At 58.7% G+C, this 4,644-nt stretch overlaps 1 pseudogene across 1 annotated transcript; it reads right to left on the bottom strand.

The window, feature by feature from the left end:
- Positions 1 to 2,234: 2,234 nt before the first annotated feature.
- Positions 2,235 to 4,606, bottom strand: LOC105530013 (annotated as a pseudogene). The gene has a single exon (XR_001004594.1). The product of XR_001004594.1 is annotated as a myosin-K heavy chain-like (transcript).
- Between the last annotated feature and the right edge of the window lie 38 nt (positions 4,607 to 4,644).

Genomic DNA, 4,644 nt, shown 5'->3' with positions numbered 1-4,644 from the left:
ACTTCCTTCCTCTCTGGGGCCCTTATTCCTGTTGGATCCCCTTCCTCCTTCCTGTCTCAGGTGTGAGCAAAGCCTTGGGGAGGGGGCTGCCAGGGACTCGGGGCGGGGGCGGCAGGAGAATCCCAAAGCTACACCAGTAGACATGTGAGGCACTGCTGGGGAAAAGTCTGTTTTGGTATCACTGGCAACAAGTCCTGCTGGTGGTGCTTTGGGTCCGCCTCCTCCCCTCGCCCTGTGGGGAGGTCAAGGGTGGTGGACTGACCCCACACTCTGTACCACTGAGCGACGGATGGGCAGTGGTGTCGGTTCGGAGGTGAGACTCTCAGGAAGTGTCTGATGGGGCAGAAACGGGGAAAGATGGGAGGATGCCGAGGAAGCTGGATTGACAGACGTATGTCCCAGCGCCCTCCGAAGAGAAAGTAAAATCCGGGGTCTCAGAGAGAGAATCCAGACCAAGATAAAAGGTAGCCACTGTATACTCTGTATTATGAGAAACACATTCCAAAATTATATATATGTATAGTAGAGCCCTACACTGGAGGTCGAAGTACCATCGGGGAAGTCAGGGTGTAGAGGGGGCCTGCTTGCTGTCTCTTCTGGAGGGCTGGACAGTTGCTCCCGGCTCCAGGACCTCTCTTGCAAGGGACAGTGGGATGCAGCCAAGTCTGTCTGTGCCTGGGATGCTGCTGTCTCTGAAGGTCCTGGGGCACGGAAGGTGGAATTGCCTGCTGCCTGGGGACCTGCAGGGGGACCCAGGTCTGGCCCCTAAGCGGATCTCCCAACAGGGTCCCCTTTGGCATTCCTTTGCGATCTGATTGTCTAGCCCAGGGTGGGGCTTTGGGGTCAGAACCTGGGTTCCAGACCTGGGCATGAAGGACTCCAGATCCCTCTCTCCCCAGACAAATAGGGCTGGGTCTTCCTACTCCTCCATGCCCCATCTCCACCCGGGTCAGGGTCAGGTGCCCCCACGGAATGGGGACAATTTGCATATATTTGGGAGGCCTCCCTATTCTTTCCCACAGAATGGGCAGACCCCAGAGTGAGACTGGGGGGGCCTGGCATGGGTGTGGTGTCCATAGCAGGGGTGGGTGATCGGGGCTTTGGGAGGGGGGTGGGACAAGGTCTGAGAAGATGTCAGTTTCATACATGTGAAAAGAAAAACAAACCCCAAACCAACACTCTCTCTTCCACCCAGGGATGACAGCACCCCCTTCTGTGAACCCAAACTGCAGAGGTGTGCATGGAATCCCGGTTCGTGGTGTTTTTGCCTCATTCTGTCTGCAGCAAGGTGCCTGGGAATTTTGCCCTACAGGGACCCTATATCTTTTCCAAGAAATGGGGGGAGGCGGGGAGAACTGAACCAACCACAACATGCTGCCCCGGCATGGGCTTCTGCCTGCTATACTCGGCCAAGGTGCCAAGTGAGCCCAGGAGGCAAGCTCGGGGCGAGAAAGGTGGCGCCCAGCCCAGGACTCAGGGCCCCCAGATGTGGGCTGCACAGGGGCTCGATGGTCCCGATAGTCATGGTGCCACCCATTCCCTTTGCCACCGGTTGCTCCCAGTTCCCTGGCAAGACAGATTTGCTCAGGAGGGGGGCAGGAAGAAAAAAAAAAAAAAAGCCAGAAATCAGCTACATGGATGCTGTGCGCAGCCAGTCTGCGCTCTCTGGCCAATGGATAGTACTTAAGGGCAAAGTCGTGGCCAGCTGTGGTGGTCTGGGCTCTCCCTCTGTGTCACCTGGGGAGATCGCTGAGGTGACTTTTTGGAAGAAAACATGGGATGAGTGATGGTGGCTGTGGAGACCACCCGAAACCCCAGGGTCGGGGGCCATGGTGAATGAACGGGACCATCTGCGTGGGTCCCTACACGAGATGCTTGGAGGGCCCGGGAGGGGCCGGAGGTGGTTAGGGCTGCAGGAATGGCCTAAGGTTGGAGAATCCCAGCCCTGGGTCCTCCCTGCCTGGCTGCCCCACTAACCATCTGGCTATTGTCTTATCTTTGGTCAAGTAAAAAGCAAAGGAAGCTGGAGTTAAAAACCAAAAGAAAAGAAAAAGAAAGAACACGAGAAAATAAAATCAAGGACAAGACAACAGCATGGTCAGCCACCGGACCACGGCCTGTGACTCGGTGCTGCCTGGCTGTCCCTGCGCCCTGCCGGACCCTCGGCTGGGCCTCCAATGGCTAAGTCAGGCCCGTGGGTAGACACACAGACAGACAGACAGATATTGCATATATCAGGTTTTGTTTCTGTTTGTTTCATACCGGATACCCTTCATATTCACAGCTGGAAGACAGAGACAGGGGATGGGGGACAAAGGAGAGAGTGGGAGAGAATGCCACCTGGGGTGGTCTCTGGATAGGGGAAAAGAGGTCCTTTGGCAAGAAGGGTGGGGGTGCACAGGGCAGGGGAGAGGGGGTGCCTCTGAGGTGGGTGTGAGAACAGCATTTGACCCTGAGCCAGGGGTATGCCAGCCTGCATGAAAAGTGAGGAGTGGGGAGTCTGGCTGCAGGTGGGGTAGCCACCCCACGGTTGGGGGGACAACCTGCAGTGGGTCAGTGAATGGTGTCTGGGGGCCGGCCCATGGCCCAGGGACCAATCAGAGAGGAGAGCCCTTTCCCAGGGCCAAGGTGGGCCCTGGAGGTCTGTCCTCTGGGCAGGGGTTCAGAAATGACCCCTCTGAGTACCCGAGAGCAGGGTTGGGGGTGGTAGAGGCTGAGCACCAGGGGGCACCCCCTGAATACAGCAGGAGGGGAGACAGGACCAAGGACAGCCAGGGACTGGGTAGACCTGGGGGCAATTGTTTTCAGTGGCTTGATTTTTAGTGTGGATTTTCTTCTTTTTTTTTTTTTTAGATTCTCACTTTCTTATTTTTTATTTATTTTTTTTACAAATAGAAATACATCCCTTTTCAATTTTTATTTTTTATTTCATGTCACTGTTTTGTCTTTTTTTTTTTTTTAAACTACACGAGCAGAACATGCAGCTATGTGTGTGCGCTGATATTGTTTAAAGGTAATACTTATTCTCGGAAGGCAAGGCACATCTTGTGGTAGAAAATTTCGTGCAAATTAGGAAACATGGAATTTTTTTAAGGTTTTTTTTTTGTATCTTTTTTTTTTTTTTTAAAGAGGAAGTGGGGGGCAGAGGGGGGGCGAGGGGGAGGGAGATAGAGCCAGGTATAATCTGCCATGCATGTGTGTCAGCGCCGCCAGCTGACCTCGGGAGCCAGGTCGCAGGAGTCCTTGACTAAGCACCATGCAAAGTTAGGTAAAGAGTTGGTTCTCGTCGCGCCCTGACCCTCGGGAGCCCGGCTGGCCCCCCTCCCCAACCCCACGACCCCCACCCTGGCTGAGAAGCTTCCGGACACCCCAATGGCACAGCCCTACCACCCCCTCCCCTGCCCGCCCTCCTGGAGAGCGGCCCACGCTTTGGTCCCCAAGGGCCACCGGGGGGCGGGGCCCTGAGGACAGACAGACGGACGGACGGACCAAGGGCTCGAGGCCAGAGGATGGCGAACCTCTCTTAGGGGGTGATGGGGAAGGGTCCTGGGTCTTTCTCTTCAGGAGCGAGCGGGTTCGCCAAGCTCCTGGGGCTAGTTTGGGAGGAGAGTCTGGATTTCGGGGGCAGGGGGGTGAGGCTAGGAGCAGGTGAGACCCGGAGACCTGCCCTGGCTTTGGCCTGGGTGCGGGGAGGGGGCCGTGGTGGGGGGAGATTCTCCCTAGGCATGGAGGTCAGTTGGGGCTGGGCTGGGTAAGCCGGGGAGGGGGCCTTGTGTTTTGAGCTCGGTGGCCCTAAAACACCTAACACCCCCTCCCAGGCCTCCCCTAAAGATGGCGATCCCGGGGTCGGGGTGGAGGTGTGGATGGGGCCAGGGAGCCGGGGTGGGGGGCACCTGGCGTCCCCAGCTTAGTGTTTTTGGAGCGGCTCAACGGAAAAACGCTTAGCAGATGGGAGGCCCCCTGCACGGCCGCGAGGGGGCCCCGAGGTGCGACGCCGAACCCCCCCCAGAACCCTCCCCGTCCCGAGCGGGGACCGCTGGCGTCGGCCTCCTCTCTCCTCCGGGGGCCCAGCCGTTATGCACGTCTCCCGGCTGGGCCCCGCTTTGGGGGGCGATGAAAGTGCAAACGGCAGTCCCCCTTCGCTGGGAGGCACCAGGGAGGGGGGTCGCTCCAGAATGTAAGGCACTGGCAGCGGAGGCGTGGGGGGCGCACCGGCTTCCCCAGAGCCCATCCCCGCGCCCCGGCAGGGCAGGATGCTTGGGAGGTGACGCCCAGCTCTGCCCCTTGGGCCACGGAGGGGCCCCATCTCTCTAGCTCTGGGGGGGGGCACGGCGATGAGGGGTGACTGGAGGGGCTGGTGGAGGGGCTGGAGGGGAGGGGGAGGAGGCCCGTGGCCATTCCGTGTCCCAGCTGGACAAAGAGGGGGGGGCGGGTGGTGGGAATCAGGCACTTAAACCACTCGCTCTCACCTCCCACCGCCAGGGGCTGATGGGGGGGCTCCAGACGGGCACCCCCAACTCGGGGAGCTCTGGATGTCCCGGCTCCCCCATCCGCTTCTTCGGAAAGTGCATTTCTTACAGTGTGTGCAATGTGGGTCCCTCCCTTTGGGGGTGTGAGCCGGGCGAGGTGGGGTGGGGGGGGGCC

The sequence above is a fragment of the Mandrillus leucophaeus genome, unplaced genomic scaffold (assembly GCF_000951045.1).
Source record: "Mandrillus leucophaeus isolate KB7577 unplaced genomic scaffold, Mleu.le_1.0 Scaffold8, whole genome shotgun sequence".
NCBI lineage: Eukaryota > Metazoa > Chordata > Mammalia > Primates > Cercopithecidae > Mandrillus > Mandrillus leucophaeus.
Note: the sequence above shows the minus strand (reverse complement) of the source record. Positions and strands in the feature narration are given on the sequence as shown.